General features: G+C 52.3%; 1 protein-coding gene across 1 annotated transcript in view; it reads right to left on the bottom strand.

Annotated features, from left to right (window-relative positions):
- Positions 1-21,668, bottom strand: part of LOC144752392 (zinc finger protein RFP-like) — a 50,425-nt gene that overhangs the window by 19,314 nt on the left and 9,443 nt on the right. The window lies entirely within an intron of this gene.

The following is a 21,668-nucleotide window of genomic DNA, read 5'->3' on the forward strand; positions in this document are numbered from 1 at the left end:
GGCACTGTTACTTCTTAGGATTCTTCCTTCATCTTTGGCTGAACTTGTCTGTGGCATCCATAGGATCTATCTGTGATTTATCCTATGGGGGATCCATAGGGTCGGCATGGGCATTCATTTTATTATTGATATATAATATTACCATCTTGACTCCTTCTTTGTGTATACAGTTGTGTAGAACGAGATGTCTTAAATAAGAACCCACTGTGCACTGGAAGCCCCCACGTGCACGAGGACGTGCATCCAAATCCCTTTATTCAATCCCAGTCTGGGGTTATTTACATCTAAAATGCATCCATCAGATTACCTTTAATGGGTCAAATGTGGGATGCAATGAATTCTGCTGTCAAAGCCTCCAAGCTCCGACTGATTCTCCCTTAAAAACATATTGGCGTTGGATTACACCCTTCCAGACACTGAGCAAAGGATGTAAGGGGGAAGGGACTTCCTGATAGGATGGCTGGGGAGAAGCTGGACCCCACCCTAATTACACTTCTAAAGATTCACACAAAGGAACCTGACATCAGGCCTGGCCTTGCCTTTGTCATCCTGGGCAGTTTGGAGACAAGACCAGGGGATGGGAAAGAACTGATCATAACCAGTTTTGTGGTTGGTTGGGGAATTTCCCCACAAAAAGCTGACACCAGTATGAAATGAGAACCTTCAGAACATTCTTCAGAACACTCCTGGACATGTGGAAGATTCAGAAGAAGGACTGCCCTGCTGCTGGAAGGACTGCCCTGCTGTTGGAAGGACTGCCCTGCTGCTGGAAGGACTGCCCTGCTGCTGGAAGGACTGCCCTGCTGCTGGAAGGACTGCCCTGCTGCTGGAAGGACTGTCCTGCTGCTGGAAGGACTGCCACGATACTGGAAGGACTGCCCTGCTGCTGGAAGGACTGCCCTGCTGCTGGAAGGACTGCCCTGCTGCTGCAAGGACTGCCCTGCTGCTGCAAGGACTGCCCTGCTGCTGGAAGAACTGCCCTGCTGCTGGAAGAACTGCCCTGCTGCTGGAAGGACTGTCCTGCTGCTGCAAGGACTGCCCTGCTGCTGCAAGGACTGCCCTGCTGCTGCAAGGACTGCCCTGCTGCTGCAAGGACTGCCCTGCTCCTGGAAGGACTGCCCTGCTGCTGGAAGGACTGCCCTACTGCTGGAAGGACTGCCCTGCTGCTGAAATGTAAATGTAAATGTAGTATACTTGTAAAGCGCACAGCTGCCCCAGCAACGGGGCGTCCCGGCGCTGTATAACTCTGGGGAACCCGTCCTGGCTTTCCCTGTGGGATGGTCCCTTGCTGGGAGTCCCCAAGGTGGAGCCAGGCATCCCCGGAATTGGTGGGGCCGTTGTGGAGATTAGGCAAGCTAATGCCCAGAGTTGCCGAGTGGAACCCCTGATTAGAGTAAGCACCGAAGCGAGAATTATCGAGTCCGCTGACCAAGGTCCACGACCCTGCCGCGTCGGGAATTGAACCCTGGTCCCAGGCTGACTTCTGCTCTCAGGCCTGCCACCTCTAACCGGTGAGCCACACTACTCCACTGAAAGGACTGCCCTGCTGCTGAAAGGACTGCCCCGCTGCTGGAAGGACTGCCCTGCTGCTGGAAGGACTGCCCTGCTGCTGGAAGGACTGCCCTGCTGCTGCAAGGACTGGCCTGCTGCCGGAAGGACTGCCCTGCTCCCGGAAGAACTGCCCTGCTGCTGGAAGGACTGCCCTGCTGCTGGAAGGACTGCCCTGCTGCTGCAAGGACTGCCCTGCTGCTGCAAGGACTGCCCCGCTGCTGGAAGGACTGCCCCGCTGCTGGAAGGACTGCCCTGTTGCTGGAAGGACTGCCCTGCTGCTGGAAGAACTGCCCTGCTGCTGGAAGGACTGCCCTGCTGCTGCAAGGACTGTCCTGCTGCCGGAAGGACTGCCCTGCTGCCGGAAGGACTGCCCTGCTGCCGCAAGGACTGCCCTGCTGCTGGAAGGACTGCCCTGCTGCTGGAAGGACTGACCTGCTGATGGAAGGACTGCCCTGCTGCTGGAAGGACTGCCCTACTGCTGGAAGGACTGCCCTGCTTCTGAAAGGACTACCCTGCTGCTGGAAGGACTGCTCCGCTGCTGGAAGGACTGCCCTGCTGCTGGAAAGACTGCTCTGCTGCTGGAAGGACTGACCTGCAGCTGGAAGGACTGCCCTGCTGCTGGAAGGACTGCCCCGCTGCTGGAAGGACTACCCTGCTGCTGGAAGGACTGCCCTGCTGCTGCAAGGACTGCATTGCTGTCTGAAGAGGAAGGGTTGGCCCTGCTTGCCTAGGTCACAGGCTACCCAGAGTGACTATAAGGGTGAGTCGACTGACCTCCTGTGTGAGCGACATTGACACCACAAGCTTCTAGAGACCTCCCTGCAATTGCCCTGCTGACGAGTACCAACTTAACCTGCCTGGACCTGCCCAAGCCTGCTGTTGGCCTGTAGGCATTATAGACTGTGCACTCTTGTGATACAACGCAGGGATCCTGATATGGTAAAGCCTTACAGAGCGTAGACTCTTGTAATATGACGCCTAGCTGATGACATGATGTATCCTTACAAAGTATAGTGTCCTGTAATATGACACCTGGCTCCTGACATGGTGTAACCTTACAGAGTGTACACCCCTGTAATACGATGCATAGATGCTTACATGGTTCAGGCGTACACAGTGTAGACCCTTGTAATAGGATGCCTGGTTTCTGACAAGTTACAGGCTTACAGATTGTAGACTCCTGTACTATAACGTCTGGACCACGACATGGTATAGGAGTACGGAGTGTAGGCCCCTGTAATACGATGCCGATTCCTGACATGGCACAGGCTGTAGACTCTTGTAATATGTCGCTTGGCTCCTGACATGGGATAGGTGTACAAAGTGCAGACCAGTAATACAATGCCTGGATCCTGACATTTTAGAGGCTTACAGAGTGTAGACTCCTGTAATAAGATGCCTGGCTCCTGAGATGGTATAGCATTACAATGTAGACTCTTGCAACACAACACCTGGACCAAACGTGAATGGTTTGATTGTAAAAAAACATTGGTGACTTCACTTCTTTTCAGGGTGAATGCAATTTTAAGATTGTATTTTATTTACTTCAGGCTTACAGAGTGTAGACTTTTTTTTATCACATCTTTTTATTGAATATGTGACGACAGGAAAATCCAATCAATATCATCAGGCTTTATAGATATACATAAATAGAGAGAGGATCCCCCACTTCACACAAGTTGGAACTCTACGTTATCATAAGTCTACATCACTACATACATTTGTGACTACATTCCCGCCCATGGCCATTGCAGATGACCTCATTCCTGAAGCAGAGCAGAAGTTCATTCCAGTGATCCCAAGTCTTTTCCCACTTACGGGGGCAACCGCGACCCCCATAGATCACCTTCTCTGCCACCACTATCAGTCCATATTACACCTCCAATCCTTGAGCTGTGGTGGTGATTCTTCTCCCCACAACCTTGCTATCTTCCGTTTGGGGACCACGAGGCCTAAAGTGACTCATATTTGCTCCATGCGGCCCAGATCCGTGGCCTCCCACACATTCAGGAGGCAGCACTTCACCGAGGGAGACGAGCCCCCGCCTCTGACACTGTTTATAAAAGCCACCACTGAGGTCCAATAAGTCTGTATTGCTGAACAGTGTCAGAGTTTATGGTAAGAGGTGCTCTCTCCCCCACACCCCCGCAACCAAGCTGAATCGGTCTCCTTCCCATTTTGACCAATGTATTGCAAAAGACATAGGCCCTGTGTGGTATCTTGAGTTGCACCAGACGAAATTGTGATCTGATTGCCATCTCTTTGGGAGTGGCTAGGGCTACCAGCCAGTCCTCATCCTCTATGTCTCCTATGTCAGTACCCAACGTTGCCGGAGCTGAAGCAATGTGTCGGATGCACTGTTAATATATTTTTGATATGTTAAGGAGATTGCTTTGCATACCATGTAGTCATCTAATATTCTGTTTTCTAACAGGGATGCTTCAGGGAGGACCTCCCCTTTAGGGACCGCTGCCATTAAAGTTTAGGGTAAAAAAGAACGGTCTAGAGATCCGGAATCTGGATATGAATCCCTAGAGTTATGGAGGAATTTTGCTCAACGCCCTGGACCTTTTCAGCCTCAAAAGGACAAGTAGAGAAAGGGTTGTGAGCGTCAGCTGTTCTCTTTCTTTTACAACATTTTCTTTGAAAAAATTATAATTAGTGAAATGGACTCAATCATGTGACAAATAAAAAGAGCTATTCTCACTCAAACCTACTCGTATTGTGTTACATCCAAATAAGGAATTAGCCTACTGATGGGTATATATTAACCCTGGGCGGGCGGCTACGTTCCGTGCACGGAGTGTGCGTAGGACCGGCTTCTACGCATTTTGCGTAGCAGGCATAGAATCCGGCACTATGCACGCTCCGCAGACGGAGCGTAGCTGGCCGCCACCCGCCTCCCTCCCGCCCTCCCTAAATACTTTAAATTAAAAGTGTAAAAGAATTAAAAGGCACTTACCTTGCCCGCCGCTGCCCGCCGCGTCCCCGGGGCTCGCTATCTTCATGGCTTCCGTCTTGTGTATCTAATGCGCATGCGCGAGCGGCGCGCATGCGCATTTCTCACGAGAAATGGGCATGCGCGGTCGCCCGCGCATGCGCATTAGATACACAAGACGGAAGCCATGAAGATAGCGAGCCCCGGGGACGCGGCGGGCAGCGGCGGGCAAGGTAAGTGCCTTTTAATTCTTTTACACTTTTAATTTAAAGTATTTAGGGAGGGCGGGAGGGAGGCCTGCGGTGCGTAGTGGGGCTACGCGGAGTGCGGAGGTGGGCGTAGTTTCTCGCCCACTTCACGTAGCTCCACGAAGCCCCACTACGCCCACTACGCCCAGGGTTAGTATATATACGTGTGTGCCATAAAGTGTAGTGGACATGAAGGTATCAGAAGGTTTCTGGGTCGATGAGGTAATATTCATGCTGTAAATCACGAAACGGCAAACTGTTCCACCCACCGTCATACGAGTCATGTGTCAGTTTTTTGAGGGCTATATGAGGGGCACCCCTTCCCACAACAAGGTCCTTAATTCAGTCTCTATAGTCCGGAAGTATGTATCGGGGACTGAGAATGGTGCATTTTGCACAAGTAAAGAAACCGCTGCAGTGCCATCCTGGACAAAGCAGCTTGTCCAAGAAGGGACAAGGGCAGGGCCCTCCAGTGGCAAACGTCTCTCCTGAGATGCTGTCGGGGACCCTGGAGATTATTGTCATAGAATGAGTCGGGATCGGTGGTGACATAGATACCAAATATCAGAAGCCATCAAAAACTACCCTTGCTACACATCCCCTATCTTGTCACGAAGAGTACCCACAGAGAACAAATAGCATCCATTTAGACCACCTAATGGTGTATCCCAACTATCTACCGAAGGATGTGAATATTTCCAGTATACGACTCAGGGAGACGCGGGAGCTGCTATATATAATAATATATTGTCAGCGTACAGAGAAATGATGTACTCCCACTCCTCCATCCAGTGTAGGCCACGTATCAAAGGGTCAGAGCATTCACTAGTCGTCAGTGGTTCTAGAACTAGGACAAACAAGAGAGGCAAAAGAGGGCAACCCTGTTGTGGTCTCACACCTCAAGGGGAATTATCTAGAGGTTTTCGCATTAACGACTACCCAGGTCAGGGAACTGGTGTATAATAATTGTACCCAGGACAAGAACTTGGGGTCGAAGCTCATCCGTTCCAGCAAAGCAAAACGGTATAGCCATTCCACAGTGTCGAATGCCATACGAGCATTAAGGGACAAAATAGTTGTGTCTTCTTGTATAGCAAGGGCGAGCCCCAACATTCCGTGGAGACATCGCAGATTGAAGGTCGTGTTTCTACCTGGCGTGAAACAGGACTGGTGTGGATGCACCAATTTGGTAATAATTTGTATTCATCTAAGGGCTAATAGTTTCACCAAAATGTTGATCTCAGCGTTGAGGAGGAAAATGGGTCTGCAGGAGGAGCAGTCCTTAGTTTGCCTACCCTCCTTATGAAGGACCACAATGGAAGCGAGCCTTTGGTCTCTGGAGAGCACCCCCTTTTCCCGACTCTCCAAGTACATTTTAAGTAATTGCGTTGCAATAAGAGTCATAGTAATCTTGTATAACTATATCGGGAGCACGTTCGGACACATTGCTTTGCCTGATGCGATATTGCGAATCGCTTGGGCAATTGTGTCCTCTGTAGGATCACTTTCCATGAAGGCTCTGTCTTCAGTAGGGAGGGTAGGAAGTCGTAAATAACAGAGAAAGTCGTGGGAATGTCACATATTCGTAGCCCCGACTGGGGAGTATAGGTGCTTGTAGTAATCTGAGCAGGCATTCGTAATATCTTGGGGATCTGTAAGAAACACCCTGGTGCCCTGAGAGATCCCGGTAACCCAACGAATCGCCTTTTCCCAGACGTGGGTCCCTTGCTCACTTTGCCACTGAATTCAAACTAGCCTGACTGATGAAGGGTGTTACCCCGAAACCGGTCCCAGGGTGCTTGATTCCGGTTCAGGGAAGACCTGGCTTGGCAATTTGGGCTGGACTGTTCCCATGAGGCACAGGGTCAAGACTGATTTGCATATAGCTGGGTCTGAACTGAGGTTGCGAAGAGAGCTAAAGAATTATGATGGATTCAACCCAGATCTGTGACTGGGGATGAGTGTCTGAAACGTTTTGGCACTCCATCCATCATCTCCTTGTGTTTGCTTTGTTCGCCCTAAGTTGGCAGGGTATGCCCAGACGTGAGTCCCTTGCTTACTATGCCACTGAATTCAAGCTAGCCTGGCTGATGAAGGGTGTTACCCAGAAACGGGTTGAAGAATGCTTTTTTCAGGTTCTGAGAAGACCTGACTTGGCAATTTGGGTTGGACTGTTCCCATGAGGCATAGGGTCAAGACTGATTTTCATATAGCTGGGTCTGAAACGAGGTGGCGAAGTGAGCTAAAGAATGATGATGGATTCAACCCAGATCTGTGAGTGTCTGAAATGTTTCAGCGCTCCGTCTATCATCTCCTTATGTTTGCTCCATTTAGCAATGCCATATATATAGCCCAAATGGGGGAGCGGTCAGATATCCCCCTAGCCAAATGGTGCATCTCTCGGAATCACGAGACGTGGTGGGCCAAAGTGAGAAGGAGGGTGTTGGAAACCGGCTATTTCTGGTAGGCTAAGGCTGATGCCAAAGCCAGGCAGAAACCACCATTCCAGTCAGGGCAAGGAAGTCACACGCCAAGATAACCCCTGCTCGCCCTCTAGGTAGCATGGTGCGGGCAGTCTAGGCTAAACTCGGAGGCGATGTGTAAAGCATTTGCGTCAGCGCACAACAGCAACAACATACTAGGTACACCACAAAAGAGACTCCACACAAGGTTATATTAAAATAACTTTTGTATTGTCAAAACATATCAGATAGAAATTACACATGTACATTGTGCCAACTGGCACGGCAATATTCACAAGGGATTATTTACAAGACAGGGCCACATGGGCCACTGTCTGAATCAACACTTTGCAGATATAGCAATACTTGTCAGAAATTAGAATAAAAGTATATAAACTTCACTGTAACACAAAGTAACAGTTATAGATCACATCCAGTAACTACTGGGAACAGGTAAGTACCTCCTACGCAACCCTACCCCTTAGGAGACTGTCGCGCAGGGGACCAGGACCTCACTAGGACCACCTGTACTAAAAAGAACAACACCCTAAGTATCACACAGCATTTAGGGGTCTAAGCAAGAACACATTACCCATGATGTATGAAGCACATTCAGAGGAGTATTAAAGGAAAACCACATAAGTAGCACACAGCGTCTAGGGGTCTAAGAAAGAACACAGTACCCATGATGCATAAATATACATTCAGAGGAGTAATAAAGAGAAACACATAATGTATAAACCTACACATTCAGCGGTGTTAAGAATAAAGCACATGATGCAATAAAATTACATTCAGAGGTACCCGAATAATACAGAAGCGCAAACGTCCCATGATGTCTAAAAACATTCAGAGGTGCAGGAATAAGACATGATGCAAGAAATCACATTCAGAGGTGCAAATAACCATACAATTGCGCAAGACCTACATAAGCCACCACCTGTGGCAGTCCCTAGGCCAACTGGCCTTGTTGGGGCTAGAACGCCCTGTGTCCCAATGTCAGGGCGCGCTGCCATGCAGCGCCAGTCCAAAAGTACAAAAAAGCCTAAACGTGGCAGCTGCCCACAAAGTGCTGGGCAGCTGAGAAACAACAAAACTGCGCCAGGGCCCTCACTGGCCCTTAGGCGCCAACTGCGCCACTGCTGGAGCCACACAGGCTCTGCTACTGTAAATAGCCAAACGTTGGAGCTCTCAGGCTCTAAATAACTAGGGGCCCCGTAGAGCCTCCGTGGCTCTAAACACAACTGGGCCCACTGGGGACGGGCAACGACAATCTGCCCCGATATGCCCCCTTCGTTGGAGTCCCTCGGACTCATGAACACGGAAATGCCCCCGGAGCCCTCTCAGGACTCGTGTCCACAGATGGGGCCTTTGGAGCATCAGGCTCCGCCGAAACGTTGGGGCGGCCCACTGCCAGCTGGGGCCGCCCTAGTGCTCTCGCCCCCGGTGCCACTCTCCGGCACCAACAACAGCCGCATCGAGCCCCCCCCAGCCCTTCCAACTCACCGGGCTGTCTCCGGGGCGGGGCTCCTCCGGGCGGCGGCTCTTCCTCGCTCGCGGTGGGGGCAGGCACCGACAATGTGCCTCGCGCCCCCTCCGCTACCGCTCCGCCATCAAGGGCTCCCTCAGCATGGGAGCCCTGCACCGGCGCCACCAGCCGCCATCTCCTGGGCGCCTTCTTCCTCTTCTCGGGCCCGGCGGTGATCACTTGGCCATTCTGCGGTCCCAAGGGCGGGGACCAATCCCGTCGCGGCGTTTGGGGCGAGCCCCCTGATGAGGTCACAGCTCCTCTCTCTCTCTGCAGGGCTCCCTCGGCACACGGGAGCCCTGCCTATCGGTCGCCTCGTCTCCTCGGGGCTCCCTCAGCCGAGAGGAGCCCCGCCACGGCCGCCATTGTCCGCCTCTTCCTTCCTTCTTCTTCCCGCCGACTGCGGGGGGGGGGCTGGACTTCCGGGTTGCCGCGGGCAGCGCGGCGGCCCGATCCTTAGGCAGGCAGGCGGGGGCGGATTCCCTTCTACAGGCCAGATACCGGGGGCACTGGCCACAGGAATAGAGCGCCTCTAAGCGCTAGGGATGAGGAGCAGAGCGCTACCAGCGCTATAATCGAAATGACGCGTTCCTCAGCGCTAGGAAAAGTCCAGACAAAGCGCTCTCAAGCGCTTGGGGAAAATGAAGCGCTCCAAAGCGCTAGACAACAGGCAGAGCGCTTCCAGGCGCTAGGAGTACAGCTCCAGCGCTCCTCCCCAGGAAAATGCAGCTCCTCCATGCTGCCAAAGCCCCAGAGCTTCCCAGGGGGGCAAAGCTAGGTCTCCCCATCAGCCCAGGCAGGGCAGAGGGGTCCCCCCCAGGAGTCCAGGCATCCAGGGGCTGGGCAGCGCCCACCCCTGATAGATTCTAGTCCAGCAACCAAGAACAAGACAAGAACATTTTGGAAGGGGCAGAGCCCCTTCTTATCCACAGAAAAAGCTTTGAAGTCTTTAGAAGTCTTTGTGTAGGCGAGCCCTAAGCTCTGGGAGTATCTGGTTTCCCTCTCCTGTCAGCCTCAGGTCAGAGGTGACAGGGGGCCATCGGGAGGGAGAGTCATCCAGGGTGGGCCGACAGACACAGCCTGGCACCACCAGAGCTCTTTCCACTCCCCCCTAACAGCAGATGGGGGGCCTTTCATCTACGGCCTGACTCAGACCCCCTCCTCCAGACAGTCCATCTACCAACAGGCCCAGGCATGCCTGGGCCAGGCCCATCAGCCAATCACGTGCTAGCAGACTCACTACACAATTATGCCAACTTCTAAAAGTGGCGCTTCTGGACTAGATACAGCCACGCCGCATACACCATTCTGCAGCATTCATTCTCACGAGTTCATACATATCAAACTCGACCCTGCACTCCCCATGCATCAGGAATCTACCATGGGCATACATATTCCCCATTCATTCCTATGGGAGGGCAGGGCGCTCACCATCCATACACAGAGAGCACACGCACTTTACACTGTACTACAGTGAAAAAGTGCGCAGAGGCCTAAAAATCACCAACCCAGGTTCCAAAAACAGGCTAGGAAAAAGCAAAAAGTCACGGGGTAAACCTGCCCAAAGGACCGGGTCCAACAGAGGGAAATACGGGAGAGACGCCCAATGAGCCTCCGAGGGAAATGTAAAATTCTGAGTGATGGGAGTGTATGTTTGCCATACATCTACCAACCCCATTGCTGTAAAGAAGTCCATCAAATGTGTGTGGGAAGTGGTCACGTGGCGTGGGGGTCGACAGTCAAGTGAATCACGCATGGTCATATTAAAGTCACCCCATAATAGGAGTTCACCCAAGTCCAGAAGAGTGCTGCTGTGTAAGGCCAGGTGGTTATACACTGATAGGACATTTATCGGTTCCCCCTCCCATATCCCAGAGAGGGCTGTGCATCTATGTAAGGGGTTGTAGGGGATTGCTTCACAGTCAACTGCAATTATGGTTTTTAATAGAATGCCTACTGCTCTAGAGCTTGTCGTGAAACCTGCATGTATCACCAACTTGTGACCCCTGCCGTCTGGGGCTTTGCAAGTGTTACCCATCAGATGCATCTCCTGTAGTAGGACCACCATCAGGTGAATGCCGTTTAACATATTGAAGCACTATCCCGCTTGCTTCTGTCTCCCAATCCTTTCACATTCCAGGATAGGATGCAGATATCAGAGACTGCTCGCATCATCATTCCAGGGGCCTAGTGTTGTCGGTAGCCATGCGGGCCGGGCCTGTCCGTATATAGATAAAGTGTAGTCTCTACATTACAATATGTTTGGAGCACATCATCAAGAGAAATAACATTAAATTCAACACAACCCATTCCCTTCCGTCCCTTCCCCCCCAAATGTTGAAACCCTCCATCCCGCCTCCCTGCACAGCAAACTCAAAACTGCCTGCCACCAAACTCTACAGAGTGCCCATCACCCCACCACAACATGAAACAAGTACAGGAACTGTGGACTACCCAACGAACTGCACCCCCGGCCTCTCCCATAACCGGTACCAAAGAGCACAACGATATCCCACGGTAGTGCAAAACATTTAAGTAGAATTTTCGTCTTTCATCCCATTGCATCTATATATTTCAGCCATCTTCATAGGTTCCCTGCCTCCCATATCTCAGTAGTCTGTGGTCTGTGCTTCAATCCTGGCCTGTGCCATAAACAGTTCCATGTCGCCATGTGAGATGTCGCATAGTGCGAAAATAGCCCAAATCATCTCTTTGCGTTCTGTTCATGGATCGTGTTCAGGAGGTTCCCTTGTTTCCTCCTGATGTGTTTAGCTGGGTCTGTTGTCCTGATGAATCTCCTGAACTGCATCATCGTCATCCAAGCCGCTTCGTAGCTCACAGCTTGCTGACAGTACTCCAACCATCCAACCACTCCCAGGCCTCTTCTGGGGATACGAAAAACCATGGTTCCCTCTGCTTCCACTCGTAATTTAGGAGCATTGCACACTTAATTGCATTGTCCCTCAAAGCTTTTTGGACTTCGAGAAAGCTGCGGCATTGTCTCTGAACTTTGAGTGTAAAGTCCTGAAAACATTTTATTTGCACATTTTCATAAGTCACTGGGGGTGCACTGCGGGCAGTTTGTAATATCACGTTCCAGTCTCTGAAGTAAAAATTCAGGCTATGATAGGTCATGGATTCGGTGGGCCCGTTCCACCGAAAAGTATTTAGACAGGCCTCGAGGCTGTAGCTCCTTGGTCACCAGGTCTTCAAGAAAGAGGTCTACTGCAGGCCCCACTGATCGCGCCAGAACCCCCAGTATGCGTATGTTGTTGTGTCGCACTCTACGTTCAAAGTCCTCCAGTCAGGCCTCCATTGGGGCATTAGCCTTTCGTCGATCGTGAACTTGGCTTTTGAGGGTCTCAGTGTCTAGGCTGAGAGAGGTGGTAGTGTCTTCTATTTCCTTCACTTGTGAGCTCATGTTCCGCAGATCCGCCCTCATTAGGAATACCTCATTCGTGACCAAGTCCATAAGTGTTTTCAGCGAGGACTTTATCCCCTGGATCGAGGCCATGATATCTTGCAGCAGCAAGCAGTCCTTCCCTGATGGAGGTGGCCCCACAATCAGCGTTTGGTCTCGGGTCTCTTGGCAAAATGGGTGCGAGCTGCCCTCTGAGGCCCTGGGCCTAGCCTGTACCCACTCATCAGTCGTAGATAGGAGGTCTTTCCTCCACTCTTCCCCCCCAGCAGGCAGCAGATAGCCCATTAGACCACTAGGGATTATATTTGGAGGGGGGGTGCCCCCCTCAGGCAATGGGTAATGCATTCCCTACCCACAGGCCCAAAAGTCTTTCTACTCCCGTGGGGGCATATTGGCAGCTTTTACCCACTAGACACCCAGTGGCGGTTGGCACGGATTAGGGTAGTAAAACTTTTTTTTAAATGTAACTCACCTTACTTCCACCACATCTTCTCATCGTCCCTCCTTGTCATTGCCCTGCTCTAGCCAGAAGCAGGAAGCAACCAGGCTCCCCTGAGCCAATCACAACGCTGCAGTGAAGAGTTGTGATTGGTCTGAGTGTCGTGGTTCGGCGCTCAGCCAGGGACTGGGAGCGTGGGCATGTTCTCGATCCAGGCTGTAATGCAGCCTGCGTGGAGAACATGCAAAGTGCGCTTGATGGTTTGGCAGGCCTGTGACGGCCAGCCAAACTGTCTCGCACACTGATAGGTCATACCAGATAAAATGATAACAGATAAAATGATAATAAACCATGGTTTATTATCATTTTATTTTTCTTTTGTTTAGCTGCTGGAAGGAGGGGGGAGCACTGTAGACACCAGGGATGATTTCTGGGGGGAGAAATGGGTGGGATTGACCGACCTAGGCATTGGACCTAACCCAACCCCTTAAATGAACCACAACAGTCTTTCTGTCCAACCCAGGGGACAGATGAGGCCTTTAACCCAATCTGCTCCAGTGGGAAGGGCAGAAAGCCCACTAGACACCAGGGAGCGTTTGTACTGCTACTAGGTGTGGGGGGTTACCTGCCCACACATCGTGCCTAGCCTCCACCTCCAATGTGACCCCAAAAGTCTTTCTGCCCCCTTGCAATGTTCAACACTCGGTCCATCATCCCCTTTGTCCTAAGTTGGCAGGGTATATAGCGCTTAGAGACCAGCGGTGATAGGCGCTTTATAAATAATCTATAACATAACATACCCACACGTGGGTCCCTTGCTCACTTTGCCACTGGCTTCAAGCTAGCCTGGCTGATGACGGCTGATTAGCCAGAAACCGGTCCCAGGATGCTTGTTTCCGGTCCAGGGAAGACATGGCTTGGCAGTTCAGGCTGGACTGTTCCCATGAGGCTCAGGGTCAGACTGATTTGCATATGGCCATGTCGAACTGGGGTGGCGGAGTGAGCTAAAGAATGATGATGGATTAAACCCAGATCAGTTGACTGGGGGTGAGTGTTTGATTCGCTCAAACGCTCCGTCCATCATCCACTTTTGTATCACTTTGTTCGCCCTAAGTTGGCAGGGTATGCTCAGACGTGAGTCCCTTGCTTTTTGGTAATTTAGATTTTTGAAGCTTTTTTTTATTACATGCAAACCCCAACTGCCTCAGCTCTTGACATCACTGCAACACAGGTCATCACTCCTGGCTGCTGCAGATGTGTTCTCCCTGCAGTATCGCCACCGGAGGCACCAGCCTCAAGGTGTGACTGACTACCAACCTGCTCCACTCTGCGTACACACATCCAGACTACCCAAGATGCCTTCCATCCTCGCCATCAGTCCATTTGTGATCTCTTGGTCATCCTCTTCACAGGCACCTACATGGAAGGTGTGCCTGGACAGAACATAATGTACTTTGCAATCAATGGTGTTTTGGAGGAGAGGAAGAGAGAGCTCCAGATTCTCACACACCATTTTCGGTCCAGTCTGCCTCACACTCCATGGTGAGTGCATATATTTTGCACCCCGGTACACCCTAATTATGAAGATTTCATACTCTGTCAAAGGAGATCGAACCGTGATGGATCAATGGATGAGTTTTATGCCTGGTTAAAGGCCTGGCCCATTTGTGCATGTTAACTGATGAGAGCTCAATCCATAATCAATCAAAGTAGATAAAGACATCCAAGCGGCCTCAGGCTAAACCCTGCAAGTGTGACTTTCTAAAGCAACACATCAGTTTCCTGGAACAGAGATTTTCAGCGGAAATGGTGACTCCGAATCCCAACAAAGTCAAAGACAAGAAATCTGCACTCACACCAACTTTCATGACAGACCTCACGACTCTCCCTGCTCCACTCGGTAGCCAGCGCCGCCATCAGTCTCTGGGAACTAAAGTTCCCAGCAGCCTCCGGGAGGTGGGCCAGGCCCGTTTTTGCATCTCGCGGGAGCTGTGCGGGCAGTGGCCGAGCAAAGCCCAGGCAAAGGGTGTGCCAGTCCATGCCCGTCAGAAACAGGAGGAGGCTGGGCCACCCCTCTTACGCCCACAGTTTCAGTTACAGTGCTCTGTGGCATTGTCCCCCCTGACACCGTGCTCGGCGCTGTCCCCTCAGCCCAACCTGCACCAGACTCCCAGTAGTTACTGCCCAGCTGCACCCCTCTTGACCCTGGTAGCCTGGGACAAGCTGCACTTGACCTTGCACTCTGGCTTCTTCCCCTTCCCTTTCTCCCTGCCTGCCCGACCTATCCCTTGCCCCCCGGCTCTGCTGGAAACCTCCCTCCTGCTGCCTGCAGCCCCGCAGCTCCCTACATCTCGCCTCCCGCGTCGCTCCCCGTCGTGCCTGCTATCTTCCCCTATGGGCACCATTGGCACCCTCCACCAGTAATCCAGTCCTCTGGCATGGAGACCACAGTGCACCCACGCAGCTGCCGCGCACAGTGGGTATGCCGTGCATGGACCTCGCTCTGCACTAGGTCTCCACCCCCACGGACTGCCTGTGCTTCACATCAGACGAACTTAGAGCCCTGGACTCCGGATGCCAGAACAACTGCTGCGCCCAGGCCTCACCCAGGACCACCAATGGCCCTTTCTCCTGCTGGAACTGCCGATTTACCTGTACCAGAAGATAAACAACTGACACCACGTTCATCAGCCACAACAAGTCACTCACACTCAACAGCAGGGCCATGGCCAATCCCTTCAGAGACATCAACTGGCTGCTGAACAACGCACGCTCTCTTGGAAAAGACGCCACAGAAATCTGGAAAACCATCACCACCCCAGACACCGTCTTCATCACAGAGACCTGGCTGAACCCCGCATCAGCACCCAGTATTGCCACAGCCATACCAGACGGATGCAAGATCACGCAGCGAGACAGGACCAATAGAAACGGCAGCATCACAGCCATAATCCACGAAGAGACTCTTAAATGTGCAACCACCACAGACAACACCACCCCCTTCATGGAGCACCTCAACTTCCAACTCCAAACAAACAGCAAACCCACGATTGGAGAAACCCTCACCTAGAGACCCCCAGGACTCCGCCCTCCCTTCTGCAACCCCTTCTCCAACTTCATCGCTCCTATCACTATTGAGGTGAAACTATCTTCCTAGGAGACCTCAACTTTCACCTTGAAAACATTGATGACACCAACACGGCTGACATCCTAGAAAGTATGGCCAACCTCAAACTCAAGCAATTAGTCACCGACCCCACTCACATCGCAGGAGACACGCTTGACCCTATCTTTACACCCACACTGAACAGCTCACCTGGACCGACCACCACTGCGTCCACTTCATCTTCTCAGAGCCCCTCAAAACCCCCACCTCCACTGCCAGCAAAACATGTCGTAGCGGGTCCAAAGCTTCAGAACAACGCTGGATCAACACCCTCAACTTTTACCTACCCACCTCCACAAGGACACGGAACAAGCAGTGGACAACTTCACTAAATGGATCACAGCAAGCGCTGATGAAGTCGCCCTGAGGAATCCTACCAACCCCAAGAAACAAACTCAACACCCCCAGGAGCTGAACTAGTACACATGTAATGGAGCTGCCCCCGAATAGGGGTGTACTGGAATACGATAATCAGGATATTACACACATGCACAGGTCGAGCACTACCTTTTGAATGGTCCGTATACCTCCTGCATAAATTCAGGCGGACGCCTGCCCCCGAAATAGTGTCTAGGTTCCTTGACTTGGGGGTAATAGTAGCTAAAAGGCTCCTAGCTAGAAGGTGGAAAGTGGTGGACCCACCAAATGTACGGGCATGGCGTCACTCATTGTTCGCATGGGCCAAGTACGAAAGCATCTCCATCAAGCATGAAGAAACGTTAGAACTGCCTTGAGAACCCATAGCAGCATGTTGGGACAACCTCTTAAATGAGCTGTAACAGATAGAGGGCAGTGACCCTGAGGATTCGTCTGGTTGAGACGTGGGCGAATAGATATAGAGAACCATACACTAACCATACACGCTAATGGGCGTACCATGATATTCCACGGGTGTACGCAGACCACTTAAGAATGTGAATAAGCGTGGACACTATGCAAAGGGGACGTTGAGTAACACAGCAGCAAGGAAACATGACGCAAACATGCCCGAAGATGGACAGATTGGAGAGAATTTACTAAAGAATGAGGCCTTAGCATGGCTTTAATTACATTTCAACGCTGTTTGGAAGCAGAGAAGGGATGTTTTGAAGACTGGCATCGTAGTTAGGAAACTTTGAACTCGTTTTTCCACAACTCCTAATTGAAGAAACCGAAGGGGAAGTTTCCAGAATGTGCATTAGTTTTCTGTGTGTACAGGGAACTTTTCTGAGGACTTCAGGCAGGATTTATAGATACAAATAGGTTTTGTGAGGACAGCAGCTCATTTCTGTAGCAATTATTTCAAGATTCAAAGGAGTTTTCTGATGACTCACAGGGATTTAGGAACATTTAAGAGCATTTCCTGATGATACAAGGGAGTTTTCAGAGGACTTAAGTTTTCAGAGGAATCAAAGGTATTTTCTGAGGACTTAAGAGTTTTTTTGAGGATACAAAGTGATTTTATGAGGATCTGAAAGCTTCCTGGCACTGTGTGTGAGCTTAGTAGTGGCATTTACACACTGCAGCAGTGAGACCTGCTCCTTACACACTGAGAGGAGAAGAATAAACCAGCCTTACCTGCTCAGGGTGCCTCTGACATCCTGCAAAACAGAGAAACAATCACAGTCAAATCAGGTTCCAGAGAAGATGTTAAAGGTATGATAGTATTTGTAGGAGGGAAACACTTCAATCGATCTAGGATTAGAAAACAGTGGCTGGGGTCACATGACACGACACATTCTGTGGCATTGCATGACCAAGCACAGAATGTGATATTCTGAATGACGTCAAATGACATAGCAGAAACTGATATTCTGAATGGTAATGACACAGCACAGTGTCATTCTGAATGGAGTCACAAAACAAGGCACAGTCTGATATTCTGAATGGAGTCACTTGACACATTGTATGATGTTCTCAACAGGGTCACATGCATGGGCCTCATTTAGGACTTGCCAGGGGTTGCAGCTGCGACTCCTGGATTGCCCCTTGTGACCCGTCACTGCTTGTGCGACCCCTGGCTTCAGAGGTAGTAAATTCAGTGCCAAGAAGACAGAGGCAGCTCGCCCTTATGAGAGTTGAGCTCCACCTTCGTTTTCTGCCACTTTTTTTATTACATTAACAGTGAATAATCTGCCAGAAGTCCTCGTTGCAGATCCTGGTGCACCATGTTTTATTATACTAATAGTATTACAGGTAACAGGCGTTGCAGGAGGAAGTATGAACAGCAGGGATACTAGAAGAGTGTTCTTCAGAAGAGTAAGGTACAAACAGAAGCATTACTAAAGAGTGCCATGAAGGAGTAGTTAAGAGCCGAAGGGGTAGAACAGTGCCCCGCAGGAAGAGGTACGAGCAGAAGGGGTACTAGAAGAGTGTCGTGCAGGGGAAGGAGGTACAGGCAGAAGGAGTACTAGAGGAGTCTGTGTAAGTGGAAGCCATCTAGGAAATGAGATTACAGCTTTCCAGGAAGGACAAAGAAATGTGACCACCTCTTGTGCTGTTCTGGACTTTTAAAGGATCTGCTTGTGTGAAGCTCCCGCCAATTACTGGTTTAATTCATCCCAGGATTGGGTGAGCTGTTGGATTGAAGGGGCTGAGATGAAAGACCCTCTATAAACATTTAAGGAAGAACCAGGCAAGAGTAAGGGACTTGGACTATTGGACTCTTTATGACAAGTTGTCTATGACTTGCATGCGGCGTGGCTATATTACAAGTTCCTCTCCGTATAAGGAGTTAAACGTACTATTTAGAGGGTGACGCCAGGTTCACAGCTTGTGAATTGAGGCTCTCTGTCACCCTCAGAGGGATGCTCCCTGTTGCCCTCAGAGGGATGCTCTCTGTCACCCTGGGAGGGATGGTCTCTGTCACCCTGGGAGGGATGCTCTCTGTCACACTAAGAGGGCTGCTCTCTGTCACACTAAGAGGGCTGCTCTCTGTCACACTAAGAGGGCTGCTCTCTGTCTCCCTCAGAGGGACACTCTCTGTCAACCTGGGAGGGATGCTCTCCGCCACCCTGAGAGAGATGCTCTCTGTCACACTAAGAGTAATTCTCCCTGTCGCTCTTGGAGGGATGCTCTCTGTCACCCTTGGAGGGATGCTCTCTGTCACCCTTGGAGGGATGCTCTCTGTCACCCTTGGCGGTATGCTCCCTGTCACCCTCAGAGGGGTGCTCCCTGTCACCCTCAGTGGGGTGCTCTCTGTCACACTAAGAGGGATGCTCTCTGTCACCCTCAGAGGGATGCTCTCTGTCACCCTCAGAGAGATGCTCTCTGTCACCCTCAGAGGGATGCTCTCTGTCACCCTCAGAGGGATGCTCTCTGTCACACTAAGAGGGTTGCTCTCTGTCACACTAAGAGGGTTGCTCTCTGTCACACTAAGAGGGTTGCTCTCTGTCACCCTGGGAGGGATGCTCTCTTCCACCCTGGGAGGGATGCTCTCTGTCACCCATGGAGGGATGCTCTCTGTCACACTAAGAGGGATACTCACTGTCACACTAAGAGGGATGCTCTCTATCACCCTCAGAGGGATGCTCGCTGAGACCCTCAGAGGGATGCTCTCTGTCACCCTTGGAGGGATGCTCTCTGTCACCCTTGGAGGGATGCTCTCTGTCACACTAAGAGGGATGCTCACTGTCACACTAAGAGGGATGCTCTCTTTCACCCTCAGAGGGATGCTCGATGAGACCGTCAGATGGTTGCTCACTGAGACCCTCAGAGGGATGCTCACTGTCATCCTCTGAGGGATGCTCTCTGTCACCCTCGGAGGGATGCTCTCTGTCACCCTCGGAGGGATGCTTTTTGTCACCCTCCGAGGAATGCTCTCAGTCACCCTCCGAGGGATGCTCTCCGTCACCCTCCGAGGGATGCTCTCCGTCACCCTCAGAGGAATGCTCTCCGTCACCCTCAGAGGAATGCTCTCAGTCACCCTCCGAGGGATGCTCTCCGTCACCCTCAGAGGGATGCTCTCCGTCACCCTCAGAGGGATGCTCTCCGTCACCCTCTGAGGGATGCTCTCAGTCACCCACAGAGGGTTGCTCTCCGTCACCCTCAGAGGGATGCTCTCCGTCACCCTCTGAGGGATGCTCTCAGTCACCCACAGAGGGTTGCTCTCCGTCACCCTCAGAGGGATGCTCTCCGCCACCCTCAGAGGGATGCTCTCCGTCACCCTCTGAGGGATGCTCTCAGTCACCCACAGAGGGTTGCTCTCCGTCACCCTCAGAGGGTTGCTCTCCGTCACCCTCAGAGGGTTGCTCTCCGTCACCCGCTGAGGGTTGCTCTCCGTCACCCGCTGAGGGTTGCTCTCCGTCACCCTCCGAGGGTTGCTCTCCGTCACCCTCCGAGGGTTGCTCTCCGTCACCCTCCGAGGGAAGCTCTCCTTCACCCTCCGAGGGAAGCTCTCCGTCACCCTCCGAGGGAAGCTCTCCGTCACCCTCCGAGGGAAGCTCTCCGTCACCCTCCGAGGGAGGCTCTTTCCGTCACCCTCCGAGGGAGGCTCTCCGTCACCCTCCGAGGGAGGCTCTCCGCCACCCTCAGAGGGATGCTCTCCGCCACCCTCAGAGGGATGCTCTCCGTCACCCTCTGAGGGATGCTCTCAGTCACCCACAGAGGGTTGCTCTCCGTCACTCTCAGAGGGTTGCTCTCCGTCACCCGCTGAGGGTTGCTCTCCGTCACCCGCTGAGGGTTGCTCTCCGTCACCCTCCGAGGGTTGCTCTCCGTCACCCTCCGAGGGAAGCTCTCCGTCACCCTCCGAGGGAAGCTCTCCGTCACCCTCCGAGGGAAGCTCTCCGTCACCCTCCGAGGGAAGCTCTCCGTCACCCTCCGAGGGAGGCTCTCCGTCACCCTCCGAGGGAAGCTCTCCGTCACCCTCCGAGGGAAGCTCTCCGTCACCCTCCGAGGGAGGCTCTCTGTCACCCTCCGAGGGAGGCTCTCCGTCACCCTCCGAGGGAGGCTCTCCGTCACCCTCCGAGGGAGGCTCTCCGTCACCCTCTTAGGGATGCTCGCCGTCACCCTCTGAGGGATGCTCGCCGTCACCCTCTGAGGGTTGCTCTCTGTCACCCTCAGAGGGAGGATCTCCGTCACCCTCAGAGGGATGCTCTCTGTCACCCTCAGAGGGATGCTCTCTGTCACCCTCAGAGGGATGCTCTCTGTCACCCTCAGAGGGATGCTCTCTGTCACCCTCAGAGGGATGCTCTCTGTCACACTAAGAGGGTTGCTCTCTGTCACCCTTGGAGGCATGCTCTCTGTCACCCTTGGAGGGATGCTCTCTGTCACACTAAGAGGGATGCTCACTGTCACACAGAGGGATGCTCACTGTCACACTAAGAGGGATGCTCTCTACCACCCTCAGAGGGATGCTCGCTGAGACCCTCAGAGGGATGCTCTCTGTCACCCTTGGAGGGATGCTCTCTGTCACCCTTGGAGGGATGCTCTCTGTCACACTAAGAGGGATGCTCACTGTCACACTAAGAGGGATGCTCTCTGTCACCCTCGGAGGGATGCTTTCTGTCACCCTCAGAGGGATGCTCGATGAGACCGTCAGATGGTTGCTCACTAAAACCCTCAGAGGGATGCTCACTGTCATCCTCTGAGGGATGCTCTCTGTCACCCTCGGAGGGATGCTCTCTGTCACCCTCGGAGGGATGCTTTCTGTCACCCTCAGAGGGATGCTCTCTGAGACCCTCAGAGGGATGCTCTCTGTCACCCTCCGGGGGAGGCTCTCTGTCACCCTCTGGGGGAGGCTCTCTGTCACCCTCCGGGGGAGGCTCTCCGTCACCCTCCGGGGGAGGCTCTCCGTCACCCTCAGAGGAATGCTCTCCGTCACCCTCCGAGGAATGCTCTCAGTCACCCTCCGAGGGATGCTCTCAGTCACCCTCCGAGGGATGCTCTCAGTCACCCTCCGAGGGATGCTCTCCGTCACCCTCTGAGGGATGCTCTCC

Source organism: Lissotriton helveticus, chromosome 5_1, assembly GCF_964261635.1.
Source record: "Lissotriton helveticus chromosome 5_1, aLisHel1.1, whole genome shotgun sequence".
Taxonomy (NCBI): domain Eukaryota; kingdom Metazoa; phylum Chordata; class Amphibia; order Caudata; family Salamandridae; genus Lissotriton; species Lissotriton helveticus.